This window comes from Electrophorus electricus, chromosome 4, assembly GCF_041902795.1.
Source record: "Electrophorus electricus isolate QZ-2024a chromosome 4, ASM4190279v1, whole genome shotgun sequence".
NCBI classification, from domain to species: domain Eukaryota; kingdom Metazoa; phylum Chordata; class Actinopteri; order Gymnotiformes; family Gymnotidae; genus Electrophorus; species Electrophorus electricus.
In genome coordinates, this window is record NC_137500.1 from 39,817,501 (window position 1) to 39,827,562 (window position 10,062).

General features: G+C 42.7%; 1 protein-coding gene across 4 annotated transcripts in view; it reads right to left on the reverse strand.

The window, feature by feature from the left end:
• Nucleotides 1-9,230, reverse strand: part of enox1 (ecto-NOX disulfide-thiol exchanger 1) — a 44,666-nt gene extending 35,436 nt beyond the window's left edge. The window contains exon 1 of one of the 4 annotated variants that reach the window (XM_081713752.1): nucleotides 9,033-9,230. The gene's annotated coding sequence lies outside the window, so the exon portion shown is untranslated. The remainder of the gene's footprint in view (nucleotides 1-9,032) is intronic. The other 3 variants (XM_081713751.1, XM_027009601.3, XM_027009600.3) reach the window with 3 other exon arrangements.
• Nucleotides 9,231-10,062: the final 832 nt, after the last annotated feature.

Consider the following 10,062-nt stretch of genomic DNA (forward strand, 5'->3'; position numbering starts at 1 on the left):
TGTATCAGGCAAAATATCAGCACAATGAAAACAGCTGGAAAAAGGGAATACGCTTGGAGGCTTGTGGAAATTTTAAGCGATTGCTATGTAAACATTATTTATCCTGCAAAAACAAATAACCTTGAATAACCTTTTCTTCAAAAGGGAGGCAGTGGCAGGGATCCCGGAATTCTCCTCCACTCCGTCACAAGGCAATTAGGGGGAAGCGGCCGCCACTTCCACTGGTCATTACTGGAGTAATCTTGGATGGCCAGGAGCCTGCTGTGTGCGGTGGCATTCATCACCACATTCCCACACAAGGTAAGCACTCAGGAATTTACCGCATTACCCAACCATTCAAATGTTTCCATCCTCCATTAACTTAAAAAAAAAAAAACAAAAAAAAAAACAACCCAGATGGGGTTCTTTATGGTGCTCGCAGAAGTCTTTGTAGTACAAAGACAGAATGTGAAACTTGTGTGTATTACACACTGTGAGGAGAGCATGGATTCTATTTCAAGTTTAAACCGACGTTCGGCTAGTTGTGTGCTGAATCGGTTTAGGAAGGGCAGTCCGCACGTGTGCGGCTCCGCCCCGTCGGTCCACTATGCTACATTTTGGGCTGGGATTGATTTTTGTCTTTTTTGTGCTAATCCGTGACCAGAGGCTGCAGCAAAAGATGTGTTTTCTAATTCCAGCAGGGAAACCCACCTTCAAAATAAGTGCCATCTCACTCCTTTATTGTCTCATGCACTGAAATTCCTTTCTGAATTGCTGTTATCTAGGAAGTGTGAATAGACCCTGTTAAGGAATTCACTTTCAAATATCAATAACATGATGGCAGTCGGAAACAAGAAGGGAGGTTTGCTGGGCTCAGATTTGAATTGAAAGAGTTCTTTTTAAAGACAAACAACCACTAAGATCTCCAGAAATTCACCAGTTTTAGAAGTCACTGACAGATATGTAGAGTTGTCTCAGCTCGAGACATCGTGACGTCACAGTAGAAACAAGGGACTGGCTGCATGCACCATTAGCAGGTGGAGAACGTTTTACTCGGTGCTAACTCTTCTACTTGGTGCTAACAATTTGTTACATATCAGTGGTTGCTGTCTTGCAATCAGAAAATGACTGACATTGAAACTTGGTAAAACCAATTCCTCTTAAATCTGAACTGTCACCTTGAAATCAAGGCTAAACACACATCGCTCCTTAGCTAGCTTTTTCTAGCCCTGTTCAGCATTGTCCTCTTGCCAACATGAGCTTAACGTAGTAGGTCAACTTAAATTACCCTTACAACATGTTATATCTTAAATTACACAGCTCCTTTTAGTCGATTATATATTTTTGCATAACAGGGCTGGGAGTGATGTTGACATGTGAAAACCTCACTATCATAGCTGGGCCTCAAATGCCTGCAATAGATCAACATGCTCGACCATGGCACTTATCATTTTTATGTTAATGCTGTGTGAAGAATGGTCAAACAATACCTGGTCAGCAGTTGTCCCTGGTCAGAAACTGAACAGTAATGAAAAGGGCAGATAATTGTTTGTGCCAATGGCCAATGAGTGCAGGTACAGAGAAGGTGATTCTGTTAAAGTGGTGGGAGGGTGAACTGCAGCTCTAAAAATGATAACCTCCTGAATATATCCTGAGCAAAAGAAAATGAGAATTTGACTTATAAAGTCATTAGTCTTACTATATAACACTCCGTAATGACACTCTATAATTTTCTTAGGCATTAGTACAATAAATCTGTCATAAATGATTCTAAATTCATAAATGCAGAACAAAGAAATTCCAGCGGCTGACGTGCACTGATTCTATATACCGAAGCACTGTTTAAGGGAAAGGCGTAGAGCCTCTGGAATTCCCATGGGTGTCTCCATCCAATAAAGAGGATTATAGATTTTACCTTGTGCAGCTAAGTGTCACCAAAGAAATATCCGGCTTCTGCAAAAGTCATTAGAACTGAGATATTATTTCCTTTGGATATCACAGTACTGTTATGCATGCATTACCTTCAGATTGGATGGAAACAGCTTTTTCTTTAATAATATACAGCAGACAGTTACTGGCCTGGTGCCTGGGGTCTGTATGTGCTAAATGTGAAGTGTGTGTGTGTGTGTGTGTGTGTGTGTGTGTGTGTGTGTGTGTGTGTGAGTGTGTGAGTGAGAGAGAGAGAGAGAGAGAGAGAGAGAGAGAGAGAGAGAGAGAGAGAGAAAAAAGACAAAGACAGAGTGTGTTACTCTATAGCTCTCCGAGCAGAGATTTCAGACACTTCCTCAGAGCGGCTCTGAGGGGAGAGATGGGAATGAGATAATGTTACACTTACTTTTGAGACCCTTGGGTGGAGGAGGGGTGCTAAAAGATTAATGGGGAAACACCACAATGACAGTAGAAATCTACACTTGGACATCTTCTGTGTCTACAGGCAAATCCTACACTCAGTTCAGAGGAATCACAACAGAATTACAGCATAAAATCAATCCCCTTCTACAAGGCCACTAATGTTAAACTAAAGCAGCAGATGAACAACTATCAGTGTGACCCAGCAGTACCAAAACCAATGGTTCACAACACACACCTAAAAAACACAACACACATTTACACCGTAAAAGACACTGACAGGACATTTGTGTTACATACATATGCCTCATCCCAAAATAATCATTCTGTGGAAATCTGGAGAACAGTTTGGCTACAAATGAGGTTTCGTTCATTGGTAAGACTAAGTAATCTTTCTCCAAATGTCAGTGAAATGACAGAGGCAGTTAGGATGGCACCTGGAGTTTTCATGCTGCGCTCATCCCGACTTCCACTGCAGAGAGGAAGACCAGACTGTGCCGAGTTCCCTCACACTCGGGGGAAAACTGAGCGAGGGTGTCAACAGAAATGGTGTGAAGTGGATGGAGTGGGGAGGCACTATCCCCAATCGCTAAACTTCCTTCTCAGCACTCTTCTTCAATTACAAAGGATGCCTGCCTAGACATTCCTGCACCTCTGCACCCCATCCAAAAAAAACCAACATGTCCCAGCAGTCTAAATCCCACCCCAGCTAAGATTAAAGGAATCTAAGAAAGTGCTTGTGCATTGTTGCTAAGCAACCTATTAATACCCAGCTGAAAAGGTGTCAGATGTGTGGCAGGTACATGTGTATATCAGCCTCCGCGTACTGATCCATTCCCCTTATTGGGGTATTTTGACTGGGTTCCTCTCTTACTGAGATACATTTGCATTATTGAATTAACATATTTATAGCTAATGAATGGTGACATGACACGCTTCTAAAAAGAAAGATTATACGGATGTAAATGGCTCCTAATTTGTTATTCGAGACGACACACAAAAGTAACATACAAATAAAACAAATCATGCGTTATGCTCCCCACCAGAGACCTGACCTAACATTATATTTGGAGCTACTAGCACTATAGTACTGCACTTTATTATAAAGTGGATGGCAGATAGTATCTTACTTTCTGGCTGAACTGAAGGGTGCTTCTGATGGCAGATTTATAGCTGAACTACAGCAATTCACACAGGTTATATTTATATTGTCAGGACTGAGTTAATGTCACAAAGTGTTGCAACACTGCTATATTCTTTTAGGGTCCAATGCACAGTTCAATGTTTATACCAAACACCATCACTGGAGGTCTGAACAATGCCCTTTCATCCCCAAACCCCTGTAATATAGAATCATGCCTCAGGCCACGGATGATTCACGTTTTCCTCACTCTTAGTTATTAGTCCAGCCCCTTTGGCCACATCAATTCCCCGAGCAATCTAGGCGAGTAGGGCTGAGATGAGATTCTGCCCCTGAGATGCACTCTGCACACACGTAATCAGCCTTGACATGGTCATGGCTGCACAAATGACAGAAAACAAAACCAAATGTAAGAAACAAGTCTTGGCTAAAGCCAGAGGCAAAGAGGATTTTCCTTATTCTCCATAATCAGTCTGAAATTCCAGATGACCGGAAGACAAGGCACATTACTGGCTACTGTTTTCCAGATAAATGTCATCCTCGGACACCTGAGTACAGCGATTATTATAGCTGTGCTCCAGACAGGAGGGAGGTGTGTGTCCAAGCATGCCCCATAGGGAGCCCCTCACCATTCCTTTTCAGTCTAACAAGGTCAGAGATCTCCATACAGTACTGCAACATGCCAGAGCTGAAGACCTCACCTGTCTGTGTGGATGGATCAGCCCTCGCCGCACACTTAGGCAGATGAGTGTCTTCCATGGACATAGTAAAACCCATTAGCTTTAAAAGGGGTGAGCACAGGTACATTATGCACCATTAAGAAGACCCAAACCTGACCACATTTTGGGCCTGTGTAAACCTTTCACTTACGTGGGACCTTTTTGCTCATTCTGCCGAACATCGACAGATTAGCGGTTGCCTTTTCTTTCTTTTTTTTGCTTCCTTGGAAGAAAGGGACCAAAATAATTTGTCTTCTTCCCAGATGGAAAAAAAAATCTTTTCTGTGCTATAAGGGCCCATTGCTCACTGTCATGCTGCCACTGGGCTTTGGACACAATGGGTTCCAGGTGCACTGAACTGAAAGCAGACCTGCACACCTTGTGCCGTACTGGCAAAGGCCTTTCACTGAGCCCAGCTCAAAGTGACCTCTAATCACAACAAACAGCCCCTCCAGGGGAACAACAAGGCCTGGGCTATGGTAATCCCACCGCACTTACACAACGCTGCTGCCCGGGTTGTGCGTCAACACAAAACTCCATGCTTAACCTTCAACCATGCGAGGACTGAATAGCACAACAAAAAAAGTGTTCTTCTGGATACTTGCAGGGAACAACGGTGCCAGCCGAATTCCTGTTTCTCAGTCATGAGCTTTAGAGCAAAACGCTTCTGAAACTCCTCATTCTCCAGATTTTACATCTGATTTAGGTTTTCTTTGAGAATTCTATTTGCATAGTGTTGTAGCTGCAGATATTAGAAAGGGCCAATATCACACAGGGTTAAAGAGATAGAGAGATAGAGAGAATGCCTGCACTTCCACCACAGCAAAGTCTTCTGTAATCAACAAAGTACCTTATTGTTTACTTTTATTTATCTATATGAATTATCTATGAGTTTTCTTCTGTACCAATGTAAAAGCTCTACTGCATTTGCATTCAAATTGGGAACGAAAAAAGTGTCATATATACTTGAAAACGACAACAAAACACATGATAAACAGCGTAATTTCCACAGCATTGTGAAATGACTTGATGTGAAATGAAACAGATGTGTGGCCCCTGTTAAATCTTCCCACAGCCACACCTCAAATACTGTAATGGGAGAGTCTTCATCCACATGCTAATGCTGATGTGTAGTGGGATGGCTTGTGTCTACAGAAGAAACATTGCCCTGTGAGTGCTGTGTTCATGTGGGGGTTTGTGTGTGTGTCTTATAATCCTTCTCTGGACACAGGCTGGTGATAGAGAGACTGAGGGCCTGCTTCTTATCTGCAACCTTCCTGTTTATCTCTTTAACTCTGCGAGAGAATCAGCCAAAGCACCTTTCAAGACAAATGAAAACATAATGGAGGTCACATAGCATGTTTCTCTGAGTGAAAAGTCCAGTACTAGGGCAGGGACCTTTGTTAACGGACACGGAGTATGAGGAAGAGTGGGAAAGTCATGCATCTGAACAGAGCCAGAGCTGTTCCATAATAAACTTTCATCGAGGGAAAGAGGATTTAAATAGCACTTTTATGTGCCACCCACTGCTAATTAACTCCCATACTTAAAATGTGTAATTACAGTAAAAAAAAAAAAGACTAGATGAGCTAAAAGGAAATACAGCTAATACAAGCATATATACATAAATTCCTTTCTCACCCTTTCAGTGGGCATTCATATCTTCTTCCTTACACTCTGTCCTTCTACAACAGACTTGATTATGTGAGGGTGTGGTGCAGTATTTCTGCTGCTCCTAGCACTGCACTCTCCTGGACTTCATGTTGTCACTGCTGGAATCCACTGGTTCCACTCCTTCACAGCGCTAAGTGTCCCTACAGCCACTGGTACAACCTTGGTGTTAACCTTCTCTACATTCTCCCCAGTTCTTCTTTCTGTCCCTGGTATTCACCAACTTCTCATATTCATTCCGTTGGATATTTCCATCTCTTGGGTCAACCACATGTACTGCCACTGCTGTTTCTACACAGTGTCACCATCATGATGTCTTACTGGTTTGTCACTACTTGTTTATCTGTGTGGATCTGGAGATCCCACAGCCTTGTTGTTCTCTGCAGTTCCTCTCGTTTGGACTTGGGGGTGTCCAGCTCATATGTCTTGCATGCGTTCCTGTATACGATTCCTTCCACTTGGTTGTGTCTCTCAATGTATGCTTTCCTTACATCTTGCAACCTGCTACTAGGTGCTAGATTGTCTCAGACGCTCCTCTGCACAGTCTGTATCTTGGGTCTTCTGTGGTTTGATGCAGTTCTGCTTCTATCGACTATGCTTAGTGCGTGACCTTGTGGTGCTATGATTGTAGATGGATGGACCACAGATATATAGATGATAGATACAGATACATAGATACATAGATGAAGCTGAACAACAAGAATCTAGAATATATGTTTATATGAAGATTCCAAGGAGAACAAATATCAGCTATACCTTCATCATGTACACACACACACACACACACACACACGTGCACACACACACATATATATATATATATATATATAATTTGTACTACATTCCATATTGCATAGATGTTTGTGAGGAGGAGCCATTTAATTGGTATCTTCTCTGACCCAGACCAGCACTCTCTACCCCGCCAGATTTTATCTCCCTTCGTCTTATGCTGAACCAGCCACAGCTGAGAAGCAGCAAATTGCATTTCCTTCTCGCATTTCCATGGATGTCCATATAAATTAAATTAAACTGATTTGATGCCAAGCGTTACTGGAAGGCTCCACAGCTTCCACAAAATGGAGCTTATGGTAGCACTAATGCTGCCGCAATAAGTACCCCCACATCAAAGGGCACTTTCATATCTGAGACACAATAAAAAACTGGGACCTCTGTGGACCGGGAGCAGCTGTGACCAACGCCGTGTGCCACGCCGGCGTCGCCTGTGACAATCGTTGTTGATGAACGGAAGAGCGCATGCCCGGGGATGACGACATGACCCGCTGACACTAATGATGCCAGTTTCCACTAACCAGAGGAGATGGCTGGGACAGCTGGCAGTGTACCTGCCCAAAAGGCATGACAGAGGAAATACCATCATCTTACCAGCGTTACAGCCCGGAATCAACATAACCTTACTTTTTTTCCACATGTGGCGAAAGGCAATGCGTCTCCTTTGTATTGCAGTGTTCACAGCAGACCTACAGAGAAAATGCCCACCAGGCGATGCAGCACTACACATCCACGGCATTGTTGTTTTGCTCCAGCTGATATTTACACGTTTGCTTTAGTTGGCCACGGACACAGGGCCAGTGGAGAATGTTAATGAAAAAGCAGATTGTTAAAAAACAGGGAAGGCAGACGTGTAGCTGCAATGCTGTAAGTGAGCCTAATTGGACACCCTTCAGATCGATGGAAAACACAGCTGGGCTTTTCAAAAAGACAAGGCCAGCGGGAAGACCTCGTAGTCTCCGAGCTGAATTAACATTTTTAAAAGACCAGAGCCAGTTAAATGCAATGAACTATATTAAAATGCCATTGCAATTACCTACAATAATTTAATTTTTTTGGAACAAAGACAGATCAGGAAGTCTTTTTTTTTCCTTTATGGCACAGCTGTATTTATAAAACAGTGAGACAATAAGACTAAGAGAATGTTTCAGAGTCTCCACAAAGCCCCAGATTAAGGGCAGTGCCCACTTAATGTCTCCCAGTCTCACCAACAGCTATTAAGGAGGACAATGGTAAACTACAATGATCACCAGAGCATTGATCAATATCAACTGTGTCTGTTAATATCTGACATAACATAGGATGCAGCGTCAGTGTGCTATGTTCTAATATTAGAGAACTGTTCCTCCAATAGTCTACTATTCTGTAAACACAGAATCATGTTCATTTGGTCTGCCAAAACTAATGGGTAGTTTAGAATGGTATTTATTTTGTAATGTGTATACTTATCCATCAATATGCTTAATCCATTCAGATAAAGTCTAAAATCTACACAACGTAAAGAAATACGGTTTAAGTCATCAAGTGAAGTTAAGCGGCGTTTCCTCGGTATGCGGCCCTTATCCCACACTCCGACAAGCAGAGCTCTCTCCATGGTGCTGAAGACTTCCCCAGGTGATGCGTTATCAAGGGCATCCACCAAGGAGACGTTTCTCCGATGAAACACAGAACTGCAACGATTCCTGTTCAGAATACGTTTACACTTCGGCCGGCTAATTAAAAACACTGCTTTTAAATACGGTGACGTAACTTAACAGGAAAACGTCAAGGTATATCATGTTTAACAATTTCAGGTGAATTCAGATCAGTTTTACTTATATAGCTGCAATTCCTCAGGCAAGTGTAAAAAAAGTATAGCTTCTCCCAAAACATGTGTTGAATAGGTGTCTCAGAAAAACGTTTACTGAACATGTTTGTGTCGGTTTAGAATTACAGGGGTGTGTGTGTGTGTGTGTGTGTGTGTGTGTGTGTGTGTGTGTGTGTGTGTGTGTTTGGTTAGTTAACTTGCATGTATGGATTAGCCGAAACAACGTTGGGCTTCAGTTTTCCTATGATATATTTTCCACAACAAACACTCCATCTTTGGCATTTCCGCAATTAACCCCGAAACATTCAACATGTTAGAATTAATGTTAATTGAAACCTCAACAAGTAACCACAGTGTCGGAACCCATATAGGCAAGGTAAGTCGTTCAAATAACGAAACCCTGCTCCTTCCCAACTTTGACTGCCTAGTTAATGAAGAGATACGGTACATTCCAGAGCTGCACCGAGTAAATTAGAGCATGCTCGAGTCTACCAGCCGCGATCACCGCTGCGTTAAGCAAACACATGGACCGGAGAAGGACAACAGCGCATTTACACGATAGATGACCGTCTCCTACCGTGCTAAGACACGTCTTCCGAATGTCGACGTTATCCACGTCTGCAAGCCTTTAAAACGAATCCAGACGGACCATCCGGTAGTCCTCGCTCGTGCCTCTAACGCGTCTCACGCCAGAGATGTTCTATTACCCACAGTAGGCTGGGGCGCGCGACACGGATCAGCGTGCACGACTCCCTCCACAGCGGACTGCCTGGAATGAGCAAGGACGGTTCAGGTGGAAAATATATTTACAAACCGCTCCCTAATTTTCAGTAAATGTTTAATGTATTATGCATTTATTATGTTAATTTAAAATACACATTTAATTTAGTGACATATATTTTATATTTTTTGTAGTGGAATTCGATGTTAATAGAGGCCACAGCAACATAAAATTCCATCTCTGGGGGAGAAAACCCATGTTCCTGTTGCAATTATTTGCCGTCTAGTAATTGCTTAATTACTAGTAACAGCCGATTCAGATTTACTGTATGATTATTGTGTCTTATTTATTAATGTAGCCTGCTTATTAATGTAGACTGAAAATATCTTGTATTCAAGGCATCACTTAGGCCTGGTTATAAAAGTTAATATATAGAAGCTAACAATTCATTGTTTACCATAAAATATATATATTATTTATCATCACATGTAGCTATATTTGTTTTAATCATAACATCCCTGGAGCCTAGGTATTCAATGAATACAGAGCATGTCATTCATAAAAGACTTTCAAAATATATGATGTAAAACAGTATTATAAATACACAAGGCTGTTTTCTAAAGGCAAACTGACAGGGAGCAGTGAACAAATCTCCACTGGAAGCGTTTAGCTGTTTACAGTTCAGACAATTGAAACAAATTATGGTCGATTTGTGCCCCCTGTCGGTCAAACTTAAGAGAAGCGGGGAGCGGGGGAGGAGGAGAGGGGGAGGGGGAGGAGAGGGGGGAGGGGGGGAGGGGGAGGAGAGGGGGAGGGGGGGAGGGGGGAGGGGGAGGGGGGTGTCTCATCTGTCAGCGTGGGACCGGTGCATAGGCGCCTGTTCGCT